The sequence below is a fragment of the Tinamus guttatus genome, unplaced genomic scaffold, assembly GCF_059628265.1.
Source record: "Tinamus guttatus ecotype Peru unplaced genomic scaffold, ASM5962826v1 Tinamus_guttatus_pri_ptg000288l, whole genome shotgun sequence".
NCBI lineage: Eukaryota > Metazoa > Chordata > Aves > Tinamiformes > Tinamidae > Tinamus > Tinamus guttatus.
Window position 1 is genome coordinate 985429 of NW_028288822.1, and position 17923 is coordinate 1003351.

Consider the following 17923-nt stretch of genomic DNA (forward strand, 5'->3'; position numbering starts at 1 on the left):
TGCCTCTGTAAATATTTACTCTGGCTAATATGTTCTTGGAACAATTTTATTCCTGTGCAAAGTGCCAGATTATGAAATCAAAGATAAAAGTCTTCCACTTTCTGGGTGGGGGAAAAGCAGGCAAGTTTTCCCAGACTAACCAAACATGTCCTGGGTGGCACCACGTCTAAAGCAAGAGTCACTTCTCCCTACAGGTGTATTTCTATTGCCCTGCCTAAAACCAACTGCTCAGAAGGAGTCAGACCCAGAACTGACTACACAGACACCCCTCTGAGCTGCCAAAGCTGACGACTTCCAGCAGTACTGAGTCCTACGGTGCAAGAAGCAGCGATGTAAAGGTGAAAACTTCTGTGTTTTTGTCAGCTCTCCACAGGCTGCTGGTATATTCACATGTATTCTCTCTTGGGATGAAACTAAATTCAGGAAGCTTCAGAAAGTGGAAAATTGCTAGTGTGCATCTACACGTAAAAAGCCACTAAAAAGCAGAAGCTAAAGAGCAGAAACAACATGACAAGGCAAGCACAGAAAGGCATGTCCAGCCTAAGTTAAACTGACAAGGACTCCGGGTTGCACATCTACTCCCCCGGGTCTCCGCTTGCCACATTATCAACTGTGGTGACAAACGGGCTAGGTGCTCTGTTAGCAGCAAAGCCCCACAGGTGCCTGTGGGGTGCAGATTTGGACGTCAGGTGCCAAACTGGTTTTGCTTCTAGGTTGCTGCTGAATATCTAACCTCTTCATTTCCATGTGACTTGGGATTTCCTAGAAACCTTTAGGCAAAACTCTCTTAATTGATCCCCCTTCAGTTCACATTTAACCACTTGAACCACATTCTCCCTGAATACAGCTGAACTGTAGTAAACCTGATGGTGTCTGCAACATTTAGAGGATTAATTTCGAAGGCAAGGAGGAGAAAGGCCTGCAGACTACCACTATTCCCTATAAAAGCACAACAGCACCTGCTACTAGAAAAAATACACATATAAAAGGGAAGAAGCATTTTTTTAAAGGATTTCATTTTTAGTATCACTAGCAGATCACAAGCAACTGAAACAAAGACTCTTATGTTTCCAGTGAACTCCGTATCATCGTAACAACCTGTGCATTGGGAGATTTCCTCATTTTTAATCTTACACATGAAAATTGCAGGGGTAGAGGGTTCTCGCAGAGACCAACTTCCCAGAGTGGGAATGAAGACGCCTCTGCCTGAAACACCTAAACATTTCGAGTCGCAAATGTTTGCTCACTAAAGGTAAGTGGTTCACTTCGCCATGACCTTTCATTCTGACACCAAAAAAAAAAAAGCATCAATGGCCATCTCCTTAGCATGCTTTTATACATATATATATATATATATATATATATATATATTTCAAAGGAACAGCTTTGAAGTAAACCACAACTTTGCAGGTATGATGAACAGATATGCTGCCAATAAATAAATATATATACCAAACCCAACCCACAAAATCTGAATTCAGATTTTGTATAAATGAAGTCACTTCAGAGTCAAGTTTTGATACAGCCAGTCAGAAAAACAACATTCAGATCCAAAACAGGATTAGAACAGGAACAGAAAAACAGACCGGCTGCTACAAGGCCTAAGCCAGGGGAATAAATGCCTGTTCCTGAAGGTACTTTTTCTAGTTGTTCAGAACTTTTTTCTGTAACTGAACGAAAAAATAACAATAAAACGAACATGTACTTAAACGGAAATATCTCCCATGAACAAAGAGGATAGCGAGAAAAAAAAAAACCTCAGAAATTTAGATTATGCACTCCTGCTCACACTCCTCACTTCTTGATTCATTCCCACGTGGTCTGAAAAGTATACTGCACCCAGAAGCAAACACAACAAATATGCACTGTGATCCACTAATCTCCATAAACTCAAGATTAACAAGGAAGTAAATTAAAAATCCTGGCCCGACGCATGTTTAAGAGTGTATTCTGAATTCATCTTCTCTTAGCCATGCTTCTGTAAATCCATGAAACGAGGAAAGTTCAGAAGCTTCTCTCAAATCTTAATAATAATAATAATAATAATAATAATAATAAAATCTTGTTTGTTGTTCAAAGGAGAGGATGGTATCAACACCGTCCAGTTCAAACACTCAAGTTTAGTCAGTCAGGAGGACGGAGAAGCCAAACTGGGAACCCTGGCATACAGATTAGGTAAGGCAGGTAATACAGTTTTCCACTCAGCTACGTTTCTGCAGTTGGCCACATTGAAAAGCCTGGGCCATCAAGAGTAACGTTAAAAGAAAAACACAATTTGATGAAGCTTATGCAAATATCTTTTACAGACGCACGTGAAAGAGGAGTTGAAGTCTAGAGATCTCGTTCTCCCATCTTTGAACCTAATTTGAGTTTACATGGAGCAAAATCACTGATGGAAAAGCAATATTCATCTGCTCAGACTAAGTCCCAAATCTTGGAAGATTAACCCACTACGAGTTTTATCATTAAAAGCACTAAAACAGCATGTTTCAACATCTAAAATCATTTTAAACCATTCCCATCAGATGTTCATGCCTATGTTTAAAATATATTTTACAGGTAACACTAGAATAGTGTTGTCACTATCTTACAACCCTAGTGACTGAAATACAGCTGCTCGTAAGGGCATCAGTGCCTCTGATTTTCACAGCATGCTGTCAAAGACGATAAATTTCTATTAGATACCTTAAGACACACAAGACCTGTTTTAAAAAATAAGGGCAAGGTACTGATAGTGATGTTCAGTGCATCTTAAACGTGCACACTTTTTTCTTTCCTTTCCGCATTTGACCACGTACATACACATTCTGCAGCTTCTTCACTTTCAAGAGAGAACAAGCTATAGTAGCTCCTTCCCGCTTGTGACGCCCTTACCTAAAAATAAAAGGCAGAATGAGAAAGCTATCACACTTTTCTTCTCAATACAGTTGCTTATCTCATTCTCTTTCCTAACCAGGGATTCAAGTGCCTGCAACATTTAATTCCTTTAAAATTCTCAGTCTGAACGTTCACAAAAAATCGGAGTATTTCTCACTTGCTTTTATTTTGATATACACTTAATACACTCAGGTGCCTACACACTACATCTGATCCACCCCTGATCTCATTAAAGCGCATTCTGAAATAGAACAAAGCCTGACAATTTCCCTAGCTCAGAAGCAAAGGCGGGATCATCCAGACTGACTACACCACAATCACTTTAACGGGACAAATTGGCCAAGATCCTTACGTGTGTAAGCAAAGCAAATTCACATGCAAGCACAGTACATGCAAAGAGTGAAAACTTCAAGCTAATTTTTAAGACTCATTACAAGAGGGAAGTAAGAGCTACACGACTCAGCCTGCAACTTTTGCAGGGCAGGGAGAGCCCCCCCCGGTCACCGCGACCAACTCTCCCCCACCGCATGCGACCACAAAACCGCTGTCTGGTCCTCCAGAGCCCACAAAACATTCATTGCTCCCACACGTCACACTTCCCAAGCCTCTGTTTTGCAAACTGGAAAACTTCTCTGAAGCAGCCAGCCAAGCAGCAAGCATCCCTACATGTTTTCTATCGTGAGCAGCATCTCTTGCACATTTTCCCCACACTGTCACACCAGCTCTGCATGGGCATTTGCCCATAGGTTGCCCAACACTCTAAAAGCAGCAAGGTCCGTGAGCTCCCAAGTGACTGCTGGTCACACACGTCAAATGCTCCCCAGTGTCTCACTGACATGGGTACCTCACACACGTTGCCATAAATATACTTTGACACTTGCTACCATTGGAAGTAACACAGGAGCCCTCCAATCAAGCCTTCGGGTATGAATTTTCCCTCTCATTCCACCTTCTCCTCCAGCTGCGACACAGCAAGGGCCCTTCTAGTGCAGCCTGCAAGGAACAACCTGGGTTCAATCCCACGAGAATCTTCCAACTTTTGTACCACACTTCAGCTCCATTTTCTTAAAACATGATTTTTTTGTTGTTGTTGTTTTTTCCTCATGTTAAAAGCATCTGTTAGGAAATCAGGCAGACCAACTGACGCACAGCAGGATGATAGTTATTTCTTCCGAGGGCCATAATATTTATTAAGGGGAGGAGGAAGAGAAATTGGATGGAGGCAAATGCCAGCCTTCAGTCGAAGACAGGTTTACGGACACAGTCATGACTCTGCTGGCGGCACCACCTCATTTCCCAAGGGTGGACAAAGCATCTAAGAGTGCTTCCCACAGTCACATCACAGCAAAGAATTGTTGGATGGAACAGAGACCATGATTTTTTAGCACATTGGCTCCAAAAGTTAAGCTCTGGTCTTTGTTCACTGGTTATGGACACGCTTTGAACATACAAACTTAACTACGGACTTGCATTTTACAGCTTGCAATATTCAGATCATTTTTAAGAACAAAATCACAAGGCCTAAAACGTTTCTTCTACTTAAATGTATTTTTGAGGGAGAGTAGTAATCCCTTTTCAAGATATATTCATAAAATGCTGCAGAAATAAAATTACTGGATGATAATCCAGAATCAATGTCAGACTCTAAAATAAGATCTGGATTTGCATATAATATCCTTGCAGAAGCCAGCAACGAATATCTCACTCTACATAACTAGCTAGATATAGTTAGGAGCACGGATGTTTCTGCCAACTTCCCAGTGTTACTGGTATGTGCAGCGGGTTAGAATCAGCAATGCGACAGCAAATCCACAACGCTTACCAATAGGAATTACCATGCTTCTCATCTACAAGCTCTGCAAGAGACTAAAAGAACCATTAAGCAACAAAAATTACATTGTCCACCAGTGCCAAAATCATTCCTTTTACTTCTTCTCCCCCCTCCCACACTGCAGCCCAGGAGTTGCCCAGATATGTACGGACACCATCCGAACCCTTCTTACCTTCCTCAGAGCAGAACTCCAGGCACTACCCCATAAAAATGGGCCTGTGCACACACATACACTCATGTGCAATATAAAGCACATTATAAAGCATTTCTATGCTACCACTCCACAGTAAATAATATGGCATACTCTTTTTTTTCCCACAGAACTCAACCTGAAGTAGATAGATGGTCGAAGAGGAAGATGCAAAGCATGTCAAAATCTGTGTTCTGGTAATACCTGAACAGAACCAGATTTTTAATAGTTCTATTAGAAAAACACACATCCTCAGGTCAAAGATTTTATACAGCACAGTTCTTATTAGCGTATTTGTAACGACTGCATAAACCTCTGGGTAAGAAGGGTTTATAATTCAAACTCTGACAGACAATTAACTTTAACAGTGTTAATGGGTGTCACTGTAATAAACTGCAGTGAGCAGCTGCAGAGACAGAATGGGAAGAAAGCGGAATTATGACAGATGCACACCCTGAAGACAAACTGAAAAACTGGCCTTTCCTGAAAAGAAACCCTCTAACTGCAGCGAGACTGAGACCTAATTATCTCCAGTACATGAGAGAGCACTTCAAAACACTTTCTGCACAAATGGAAGGAAAGTATAACATGATCTCAAACAACTGGATAGTAGATGAAAACATTTGGCTGCTACTACTACACTCTTTGAGGAGCCTGTTTATCACACCACGTCACTCTTCACCAACTGACACCAGAAATGGCAAGAAAACACTGCAATTTTTTTTACTTCGATGCCCAGAGGAAAAAGATAGAATTATCTCAAAAATAAGCTATACTGTTAAAACCTACTTAGAAGCTTCTACTTCTGACTTTTTTTTTTAACTGGAGTTTTGACTGCTCACCAAAGGAGGAGTTCGTATTTTGATTTTAAATGAAAGACAACTTGGTGGGACAGGCCACTGCAGACCTTAAACGTGGAGAAAAAGTCCTCAAGGTCTCCTGAAAGAACAACAACAAAGCATGTTGCAAGGGCAAGAGCGTTCCACAGCAGGCCTGCTGCTCCTGACTTGGGCATCCCTACGTCGCAAGGAAAGGCAGAAGCACCAGCTGCGCTGCCAGCCGCAGGCGCTCCTCGGTGCCCGTGGGCACCTGCGCGAGGGCAGCTCTCGGCGCTGCCTTGTGACCCGGGCGGCCGCAGACCTTTAGTCCCTGGCTGTGCTGGTGCGACTGCCCAAAGCATCAAGCGATGATAAATTGGGCTCTACAAATTAATGTAGTCACCCCAGCTCCCGTTACACTCCATCTCTCCCGTCTAGAAAAAAAGCTGTCAGCGTGGGCAATCCCTGCAGAAAACGGGAGCACAAAGACGCAGCACTAACCACACGGAGAAAATATTTGAGCAAATATTCAGAAGCTTTTTTATTGTATGTTGCAAACTGGGAATGAAAACAGAGAAGTTGAAAGGGAAATCTGCAGCTGTGAGGGGAAAGGGCTTTATTATTATTATTTTATTTTAAACATATGTATTAAGCATCGCCTGAAAGCAGGGAGAGGGGTATCTGCAGTCAGCAGGAAAAGCCTGCCACTAGATCATACAACCCTTGTTTCAACAATATCCCACTGTGTGTGAGAAACTTCTAGAAATAGAATCAAAACAAGCACATTTTGTCATAACTTTTATGAAGGCTTTTGGTTTGCAAGCGTGGGCAGCCTCTGACTTATTTAAAGGGCAGAGTCTGCTTAAAAAGGAAAGTATTCCAAATCGCAGTTAAACCTTTCTATGCAGGGAAAAAAAAAAAAAAAAAAAAAAGACGACGACGACTAGCATAAAAGCATCCTCCGGTACCGAAATTAAAATGTCAACTAAAACGTGCTGTTAAGCAGTATCGCGGTTTCTAATCCTATCCAGCAGCTCTCCAAAAGGAAGATGTCTCTATGTATTTCGGACGCCTGCGTGCGGCCACACGGCCGATGGCAGGTGCCAGCGGCCGGGGTCTCCCTAACGCCTCCCCGACGGCCGCTGGGACGGAGCCGCCGCCGCCAGGCGGGGAGGACACGCGGCCGGGAGCGACGCGGCCGCCTCGGGGCGCTGAGCGGCGCCCACGGCGCACGACGGGCCCTCGCTGCGCGGAGGCGCCACTTCAAAAGCGGCGCCTCCCGCCCAGGGCGCCAGTCCGCGCCAGCCGCTAGCGGCGGCCGTTAGCGGCAAGCTTTAGCGGCAACCGTTAGCGGCGACCGTTAGTGTCAGCGCCCAGGGCTCCTCACGCCGCCAAGCCACGGCCAGAGGCAAGGAGACGGAGGCGCCTCCCTGCACCGGTGCCGCCGCGGGGGTGGCACCTTCCTGGGCAGCAGCGCCGCGACCAGTCTCCATTTGAAAGCACCCCCCCGCTCCCGCCCCTGCTGATGCCGCTGCTCCCGGCTCCCGCGGCCGCTCCTCCCTGCCGCTCCAATCCGCTCGGCCCCGGCTGCGAATCAAACTTGGTGCCCCCGGCGGCTCCGCCGCCGCCTCTCGCCCAAATCCCTGTCACTGCCCAAAGCTGCCGCTCCACCCTCCCATCCCCGCGCTGCAACGGCGGAGGGGGAGGGGAAGGGAGGTGGATGGGGAGGGAAGAGCGGGACGGCGGTTTCGCGGATTGAGCAGCAGCAGCGGGAGCGCGGAGACTTCGGCTCGTTTTCTGTGTCTGTCTCTCCTCCCACTCCCAGACAGTTCTGGAAACTGTGTATCACCTCTTGTCACAGGAAGGCAACCAGCAGGCGGTGCAAACAAACAACCACCCGGCACCGCCGAGCGCCCCACACTAGCGGGAATCTCGCGGGGCAGCAGCCCCGCTCCGAGCGCCACGGGGCCGCTTTGTCTCCTTCGGGCAAGGGCAGTAACCGCGCCGGGACCGTTACACAGAGATAACGCTCGGCAACGGCGCGGCCCGGAGCCGCCGCGCTCGCCAAGCCCCTGGGAGACGGAGCGGCTATAAACGCCCCCGGGCTCTCCCGCCGGAGCGACTCGGCGCGTTCGCCTCCCGCCTCACTCGCACGCCTCCGAACGGGGACGCGCGGCCGCCGCCCGGGAGCCGCAAGGCGCAGCGCGGAGCCCACCCGTGCCGGGCGCCGCCGCCCGCCAAACTTTCCCCGCTCGCCTTTGAACTGCGCAGCGCGGCGGGGGCGAGGGGGCGGGCGCAGGGCCGCCGTGCACCTGCTGCGCCCCCGCGCGCGGCCGCTGCCGCCGTGTGGGACACGTGCGCCTCGCGGCGCCCGCAACTTGCTCTCCAGGAGCGGGCACCGCGCGCTCGCTCCGAGGGCGGCAGGAGAGGGGAGGGGGGCACCCAAAGCAGCCGCGATAAGAGACCACCCGAGCAGCCGCCGGCGCAGCCTCCCGCGGGCAGCGAGCTCTCGCCTTGACCGCCTGCGGCTCCCGCCTTCGGGGGAAAAAAAAAGAGGCAACTTCTGCTTAATTTCACCGATGAGCATTTTTTATGCTTTCCAAGCATTTCTTTTTTTTTACTGCAAGCACAAGCCGAGCGTGGCTGGGGGGAGGCGGGCGCCCGGCCGCGCCGCACGCCAACACTCTCCCCCACCCCAAGCGCTCCCTCCCGCCCTCGGCGTTTCGGCCATGTGGGCGCTACGGTGACAGACACCGGCCATGGCTCCCCGCGACGCAGCCCTCCCTGCCGCCCTCTTCCTCGACATCTCCAGCTGCAAAGGACCTGCCGCTGCCATCTGTCTAGCAAGTTGCTCCGGCGCTACTTCCCCGCGAGGGCGACGCGGGCCGCCCGGCCGGGCAGGGGGCGGCTCATGTGCCGCGGCAGAACCACCGCAGCCGCCAGCACCACCAAAACCACAGCATACACGTACGCCAAAAAAAAAAAAAAAAGGCAAAGCAGCCTCGCCCCCCTCCGCCCGCCTGCCCCAGCGCGGCACAAGTTGCTCGTGGGATAGCGGAGCCGCAACTCGGCCGCCTCCCTCCCCTGGCCGCGCGGCGCGGCTTTTGGCGCCATGTTAATGACGTACTATCTTATTTCCACTAGGCAGCGACCTTCGGCACGAAGCTGCTCTCTCGCCGCCTCCGGAGCGACGGGAAAACACATCAAATATGGCTGTGCTGGCGGCTCCCGCGGCGGCCCCCGCGGCGGCGGGCACGGTTACCTGCTGGCGGCGGCGCGGCGGCGGCGAGGGCGGGCGGCGCGGCCGGGCTGCCCCTGCGCGGGGCCGCCTCATGGGTCCGGCGCGGCGGAGCGCGGAGAGCGGCGCCCCGCGCCGCGCGCACACACGGGCACGGCCGCGGGCTCCCTCTGACTGACGTTTGGACTTGTTATGGAGGAAGGACTCCGTGCATCAAACTCGTTTCTGGGTCACTGCTGCCACAGGGGGGAGCTACTTTAATCCCCTGCCAAAACTGGAAGGAAAGCGAGGGGGGGAGGATAATAATAATAATGTAACGCGGCGCGGGGAGGCGGCGGCAGCAGCGCCAGCGCCGCCCTTAACTCTTCGCGGGCCGCCCCGCTGCGGGCGCCCCGGCCCGGCCCGTCGCCCGCGGTGCCCCCGCGCGTGGCTGCTTTGCCTTTAAACACCGTGCCCGCCGCGCGTGGCTGCTTTGCCTTTAAACGCCACAAGGAGCCCCTGCGGCTCGCTTCCCCTTTCTCTAGCGGGAAACGGGATCGTCGTAAATCGCCACCGAATGGCACACGGAGCTTCGCTTACCAGAAACAGTGTACCTGGATGCCGATTTTTTCCTTGTCAGATAAAACACCCCAGCCCACGAGTCTCCCCAGGTGGAGGAGGGCTCCCTGTTGGACAGGGTGCCTGGGCAAAGGCAGGACGAGGCACGAAGCACCACGGAGAAGAGGCGACACAGAAACCCTCAGGCACAAAACCCAGGCTATCAGTGCTAACCCGTCCCCAGCGTGTGCAAACACCCCACAGCGGTGTCTGTCAGCAGGGGAGCCAGCAGCTGCACATCCATGTACAGCAAGTTGTTGGTGCTGCCATCTTCACCGGCTTTGAAACAGCGCTCACATGGATACACATCCCCCAAACTTGCAGCTTACTACAAAAATACCATTCCCCCCCCCGCCAAAAAAAAAAAAAAAAATCTGTAAAATAGGACAATCACCTTTTCGATTTCTCAGAACAACTTGAAGCACCTTCAGATTTTAGTGTCTGAACTATTCCTCTTATTTAAATCTCCATGAAAGTAAACGAAACAAAAACCCCACAAAACACATCCTCTACTTTCTCCTGCACTTAACTTGGGGTCCGGACCTGTAAAGGTACCTATGAGAGCAGCTTCCTGCCCGTCAGCAGTTTAGCTGCAAGTTGCACTGATGTCATTCACATTTGCTGGCTCAGAGCCTTAAATTTTTCCACTCATGGTGTACCCTCTAGGCAGGCGCGATCATCCCTGGGAAATGTCAGATCTTCCTCCTTGATAAATAGACCACTTAACTGCCAGAACAACATTCACCTCACCTATTGTCTTTCTCCTGAAATTCCAGAAACCTGCCCAAAGCATTAATTTCCAGTACTCCCAAAAGGAAGAGTCACAGACGGGAGAATCTGTTGATCTGCATTGCTAAGCAGTGTATGCCCACTGCTGTGCTATAGCATAAAAAAATAGGGATTAGTGATTTTTTTTACTCCGTGGTCTCCAAGCCCTTTGGGGGATCATGCACTATTACTGAGGAAGTAGTAACCAAGAATAGAAAAGCTATTGCCACTGGGCTGTTTGAAATAGAGGTATGCACCTCTATAACATATATGTTATGCATATACTGTTGATATAATATATGTGTGTATTTTTTTTTATTTTTGTTTTTTAGAAGTTCAGTCATTGTAAAAGACTGAAGAATCATGGGCAGTGTCATCTGTCCCAGCTTTCTGAGTGCTTTCAAAGAAAGCTCCGAACTGGCGTCTAGGAAAACCTTAAATGTCAAGATGCTCTAATTTCTTCGGAGAAAAGCTAAAAAAACTATCCTGTCTCAAGCTCCTTGGATCTAAGACTATGTTTTTGTTTTTCTTTAATTGGTTTTCCTTTGTGTACATAGCCAAGTTTAACTTATGCATCATATTTGAGGAAACATTTCTCCTGCAAGTTATGCAAGGCCTTACATGTAAGAACAAAAAACCAAATGTCTGCAAAACAGTGGGCTGCATTTTAGAAAGTAGTGACTAAAAATGCTTTTTCAATCTCTGCATTATACACACAGCTAGTCCAGTCCTTATGAAGAAGGTAATGCTGAATAAAGATGCAAATTTGTCTCTGCCTGTTAATCTGGAACAATGTGTTAATACTTTATAAAAGAATACTGAAAAATTGTAGGGGTGGCTACAAGAATAACGTGTATCCCGGAAAACACATTACAAAGAGAAGGTTACTATACCTGCCTAACATTCAGGTATAAAGTTTTACACTACTGTAGCTATGGTCAGAAAGGAAAGAATATAATAAAGCCTACCAGGATAAGCCTCTCTCTTATCATTAGTACAAAACAGGGCTCAGAAAAGGGATCTAAGCAGTGAGCTGTTCACTGCAGAAATGGCTTTAGTGGCTTAAGACACCCACTGAGCCCCCAGAACGGGCTGCAGGAGAGCTCCCCACCTGCTTCTCTCCAAAATTAGGGTTTAGCTCAGCCTGCCACACCAGGCAGGCTGCCTGCCATGAAACAGAGGAGGATGGTAAAAGCAAGCAACTTAGAGGGAAAAAAAAATTGTAATTCTGTTAAAATCTGACTGAGGCCTGACTCTTTTTAAAAGAGAAGGACCAACAAAACTTCACAGTAGTTTTCTGCTGCCCTTTAGCCCCTCTACTGGCTAAATTTCAAGATGATTGGTAAAATCTTCTAGAATTAGAGTCACTGTAAGTTTTTCCCACAAGCATCAGTGGGACCAGAATTTGAGCCTTCAAGCTGAATGGATATTCAACCACTCAGAAGATTGCATTTTCTTACAATAAAATCTCATATGTTGATAAGGCTGTGTGCCTTTTCTGTAGGAACTGGCATTCATTCCAGGTGCAAGACCTATCAGTTCTGAAGTTAGGTTTTGTACTAACATGCAGAACTCCTGCTCCCTTCTGCAAGTTGTTTTGTTAGGTATATTCAATCCATACTAAATTACATATAAAACTTTCATTGTTTATATAGTTGCTTAATTCCTTCCTCTGATTTCTGGGCAGATGCACAAAGCCAAAGAGAGAAGGAAGATGTGGTTTTCCAGCACATTTGCTGTGGGCTTTAGTGGGCTGCAGCTGCAGCAGTATCTGCTAAAATCTTCTCACTCGCATTTTCTCCTGCATTTCATTCTTTATTTGATAATACCAGTTACTCTCTTCATGCCTGAAAACCTTCATGTTAATCCTTGGATAATCTCATCCCACACGAAGGCAGAGCTAATAAACTTGAGTTTCTGCCCACTGTTATACTAGCATCACTTACAACTCTGGCCTCTCCTTTTGCTCTTTTAGTCTCATTTTTAAATAATTTTTACTTCCATTTTCTCCCTTTGTTTATCCAAGATTAGTAACCCAGAGGGAAGATCTGACCCAAACCAGCAGCACCAAGATCTCAGCTTGCACCCAAACTTCAGCAGTAGTAACTGCAACAGAGCTTTCCCCTCTTCTGTGATAGATGCGTAGACTGCAGAGAGATAAGACAGATGCACAGGTGGCCAAATGCTGCTCAAGTCCCTTTTCATTTGGACTACCCACATGAGCAGGGAAAAAATAGATTTACCTATGCATGAGTCAAAATATTTCACTTACAAATTACACAAGTGCAGGATTTTTAACTACTGTGAAAATATATCTTTCTCATGCAGCTTGGGGCTGCAGAGGAGCACAGTTATCACGGTTTTGTCTAATTCAAGTACATAATTTATGGCAACACGGTACCTGATCATCTCACAAAATTGCACATAAATTATGAGTGCTCTTCTGTCTTTCTCCCTTTTCCTTATCTGCCAGTTCTGAATTTTGGAGTGTCTACATCAGGAAAGTCAGGGAGGCTACACTCTAGCCATACGCTATTTGCTTCTACTCGGAGATTTATGGCCACCATGATTTCTTGTAGGAGAGATCTGCAGATTCAGAGGCCAGACTCAAAAAATCTGTTTTCTCCCATGATTGAAAGCCTTATTCTTGTGGTTTACAGTTCCTTTGCTCTACTGAAATGCAGTTGTTGAGAGTATGTGAGCCAGTGTCCCAGGAAGCAGAAGCAGAGCCATGAGGGATGAGGATGTGGAAAGATAAAAGGTGAGTCTTCAAAACCAAACTTTGTTTTAAAAATGCCATCAAGCAGGGTACGCACAACAGAGAGGCTTTTGTAGCCTGTTCAACAACAAAACTTGAGGAATAAAGGTTCTAATATCCATTTTATGTGTGGGTAAGCAGGGGCATACAAAGGTTAAATCGCTTGCGCCAGTCACATGTTAAGTCAGCATTAAAACCAAGAATAGAAACCAAAAGTTATGCCTCTCAGTCCAAAGTTTCTAATGATTAAGCTCTACCCTCTCCTTTGGCCTGGTGCACAGCACATAGTACAGTACAAAGTATAGTTCCATGACATTTTCACTTCAAAAGCTCCAGACATTTCTGTAAGTCTAATGCCAGAGATGCCAGTGTTCACCTTACACATTTATGTCGAAATCAAGCAGGACCAGGCATGCCCAATAGGTAAAATTTGTTAATTCCACAAGCTAGAAGCAGAGCTCCTGAAAACAAGTGTTTCCAAATTGTTCTAATTGAACGTGGAAGCTAACAGGAAACCAGCAGAACAAGAACCTCAGGGGAACCACTCTAAGCAGGCAGCTAACTCACAGGGCTGCGCGAGTTGAGCAGGATGAAGTTGATGCATCACCTTTAAGGTAAACAACACAATTTTGTACACGATGAGAAGAGTAATTAGCAACCAAGGCAGCACAGGAAGAATGGATTGTGAAAACCTCAGGCAAATGGGAGTTCAGCAGCTACAGATCTAATCCCCGCTGAAATACATACACGTGCCTATCTGGCAGCTCATCAAGCAACATTACGCTGTCTAACCTAAATGAACTTCAGCTTCAGTACGAAATTGTGCAGACAGAAATCCTGTAGTGAAAGAAAGGTGCTGTGACGAGCCTCAGAGGAGAGTTCAAAAGATGCTGATTACAGATCTTCTGATTGCAGAATGTGTCCTGATAACCACTTGCCAGAAGTGGTGGTAGCCGTTTGTTGGGGAAGTACTAGAAAAATCTACTTTTACCTTATTCTCTAACTTATTCTCTGAGAACCTAGTGACAAAATGACTTAAAAATAAAAACAAAAGTAGCAACTTCAAATCTGAATCCTTAAGAGTCAAAACAAAACAAAAAAACACACCTAAAAAATTGAGACCAGCTGCTGATATTGTTCCAAGCAGCTTGTGGTAACATTTCTGGAAAGAGCCTCCAAGAACCCTAGAAGGAACTTCCTATGTCGCCCTCTTTTGCTTCCACTTGGTACTTCATGGAATGCCCCAGAGTTGCTTCTATTTGTGGCCTCTCCTCAGCCAGCCCCCTCCAAATGCTGTGACTCACTGTTCACTGCATTTAAAACTGACTCCAGGCCATGAGAACTGAGGTCTGCCACAAGGTCTGAGAGATCACAAACCCTCCAGTTTGAGCTAGGAACAGCTGAGTTTGCAGGCTGTTCAAGAAGGAACACAACACAAGGTGCTCTGAGAGCTTAAGGCTATAAACAATCTCCCAAAACACAGGGGATCCAGATGGGGCTCAGCACAGCACTTCCAAGGCTGGCCTTACCATGGCAGCAGACTGGACTAGGGTGAGCAGAAACAAGTTAAAATGCAGGGGAGATATTCCCTCTATCCTCACTGGGTATCTTCTCAGCTTACCACTTCATCAGCTTCACACTTGAATACCTCCTTAGGGAATGTCAATCATAATTTTGACAACAGGCAAATTTTCTTCCTAAATAGTTAGAGGTCCAGTGATTTCACCTGCAGTTGTCCTGAAACTCATTTCACATGTTGATAGCTCAGCATTACACAGATGAGGCAAAAGGGGGCTAAAGAAGCCGTTACTTCTAAATAAAGAAAATGCTAGTCAAACACACAGGCCACAGCTGGTCACTTTAGATTTTACCAATCAGAGGTTTTAGAAATTAAGCTATTTATGTTTAACACGTAGGAGAAGTATTTGAAAATACTATTGTGTGCAGTTCTGGGCTCCACAGTATGAGGAACGTGGAGCTTCTAGAGAGGGTCCAGCGTAGAGAAACAAAGATAATTAAGGGACTGGAGCATCTATCATATGAAGAAAGACTAAGCAAGCTGGGCCTGTTTAGTCCAGAGAAGAGCAGACTGAGAGGAGATCTGATCAATATGTAAAAGTACCTGAGGGGTGAATGTAGGGAGGATGGGGCCAGGCTCTTCTCTGTGGTGGCCGGTGACAGGATGAGAGGTAATGAGTACCAGCTGAAACACAGGAAGTTCCATCTCCATGTGGGAAAGAACTTCTTGACTGTGAGGGTGACAGAGCCCTGGAACAGGCTGCCCAGAGAGGTTGTGGCATCTCCTTCTCTGGAGATCTTCCAAACCTGCCTGGATGCCACCCTGTGCCATGTGCTCTGGGTGTCCCTGCTGGAGCAGGGGAGTTGGACTAGATGATCTCTAGAGGTCCTTTCCAACCTCAGCCATTCTGTGATTCTGTCTTTTCTGGTGTCAATGTTGAATGCTGAGATTTTCCACAGGTTTTGCTGCAAAAGTAAGCATAATAAGCAGCTTAGTAAGTTTTAATGAGCAGAAATGTAGTAAAAGCTGCCTCACAGATCTCCATCTCTCTATAAGGACATTGAGAGGTTCAACATCACTGGTCAGGACTAGCAACAGGATATCCAGAACAGCAAGGAAAGAACAAAAACAACAGTAGGAAAAGTTTAGTTCTCTATTAACCTACCCCGCTCACTCTCCTGTGACAAAAAGACCCGGGGAGGGGAGGCAGGAAAAAGTGTTATTGGGATAAACAGTTTATCCCCTATCTCCCTGTGCCACACAGTGAGGCAGCACATGGCCAGAGCTGACTGTCCCTGTATCTGACCTGCACTGGGACATACGCAGAACAACAGAGCTCTCCTGCTTTGCTAAGAGCTTATCAGAAATACACACTCAGTAAAAAAGCTCATAAGCACAAGAAGCAGCACAGTGCTCTTGATCAGGTAGGAGATTATTACCACACCTGTTTTGCAAGTAGAGACACTGGAACAAAATGGTCAAGACATACCAATGGTCACTGGCAAAGCAAAGAGCATCAGTGCCATGATTCATGCCCTAACGTTACAGTAGTGCTTCAGTGATGTTAAAACATATACATTAGAAAAAAAAAAAAGTCAAACGTTTAATGGGGCATTTGCCAGCTGGTTGCGTCTAAAACTGAATGTCTCCTTCAGATTTTAGGAGAGCAATGAGAGTTGAAAGAGGTGGCAGAAGCTTTGCACATGAAAGTGTGTTCGGAGAGAGAACCTCAGAAAGCTGCACAATAAATTTTTAGGTGCCTCTAATGCAAGCATTCAGGATATAAACAGCCCTTGAGTCATTTCATGCCATTTTTAACAGTAATTCCAAGGCGACATTTTTTTAAAAATGGACAATGGGGTTTATTGCTTATTTAGAAGTTATAGCTTCTTTGCTACTGATCAAAGCCACAACTACCACAGTTATGTTTAACTATGCACATAATGGGGGGGGGAAAAAAAAAAAAAAAGATTGGAAATCCGATCATTACTCTGGCTCCTGTGAACTTTGCTTCCTAAGCAAAACAAGAGAAAAAATGCAGCAAACAAAGTAGGCTCTGACCTCCCAGAACAACATTTAAAAACAAAGTCTGATCTGCTTATGTGGGCAGATTTTGGCACGCAGTAAACATTTATGTCTGGTCCTAGAATCACACAGCATTACACAAAAGAATCTCACTTTCTTTTGTCCCACACATACATTTAAACCCCAGGCATTAACGTTTCTTTGGGGACCTGAGGCCGGCTGCTTCCTCCATGCGGAAGGACAGGTGCTGGGGCGAAGCGAAGGCTCCGGCCCCGCGGGATGCACAGACCCCAGCAGCATCGCTGCCCTCGGCCGAAGCCAGCGGTGAGTCCGCAGCGCGTCACGTCTTCTGGAAAAGCACCCGACACCCGAGGGAGCCGGGCAGAGCCACGGCTCGCAGCGGGGAGAGGTTTGCGGAGATAAACTGAGGGGAGCCGGGCAGAGCTGCAGCCTCGCAGAAGACACTGGCATGCAGAGAGCAGCGTGCGCTGGCACTTGGGCTGCTGCTTTGGATCAATAACATCTGTAAAAAAGCACATATTGACTGATATGTGCTGGACAGAAGCACAGAGGGAGGGAAGGGATTTTTTTCTTTCCCACATGCCAAAGCGGGAGCCTACAGCAATGATTTGGCTCTACTTTTGTGTTTATCTCCATACTTCTTAAGGATCTGCTGCTATGGGTTCTTTGGGGGTCCCCCTTCTTTTTAAGTAAATTCAGCATCTTCTGTGACTTCATTTTAAAACCCCCTCCGAGTACTTCAGGAATGCCTGACACCTGCCTCAGGCATCGTAGTTATAGCTTGTCTTCAAGAACTTGATTTTGGCAGAGGAAATCAGCGACAGCAGTAAGGCCTCAAACCTTGGACAACGCCATTAGAAACTGGTTGCACAAACCCTGTCATTTTACATGAACTGAACAGATAAAGAAGTCTGCAGAAAATATACACCCCCCACACACCGTCCCCAGAGAGGGAGCCCCGATAACAAAGTAAGCTCCCTCCAGGCTCCAGCCAACAGCGGCGGGTCAAGCACTTTTAATTCTTTTAAGATTGCCCAAGATAAACCAATAATCTGATTTCTCTCTCTCTCTCTTTTTTTTTTCCTATAAAAACTGGCAGTCCAGAAAATCAGCCTAAAATGTATAAATGCAATCATTCAATCCTGCACACGTGTGCACACATGCACACACATATACATGCTTTGGGCATGAAAGCCCCTGCAGTCAGGAAACCTCCATGCCTAGCTAAGACTGACGTTTGTCTTAATCTTATTTTTTTCCTAGATACCTACACTTTGTAAG

The 17923-nt window shown here is 47.0% G+C and overlaps 1 protein-coding gene across 2 annotated transcripts in view; it reads right to left on the reverse strand.

Moving 5' to 3' along the window:
• Positions 1–17923, reverse strand: part of JADE1 (jade family PHD finger 1) — an 81872-nt gene that overhangs the window by 28807 nt on the left and 35142 nt on the right. Inside the window, exon 1 of one of the 2 annotated variants that reach the window (XM_088527665.1) lies at positions 8979–9000. The exons of the other annotated variant lie outside the window; for it this stretch is intronic. The gene's annotated coding sequence lies outside the window, so the exon portion shown is untranslated. Of the gene's footprint in view, positions 1–8978; positions 9001–17923 lie in introns of those variants that run through there. 2 annotated transcript variants of the gene reach the window in all.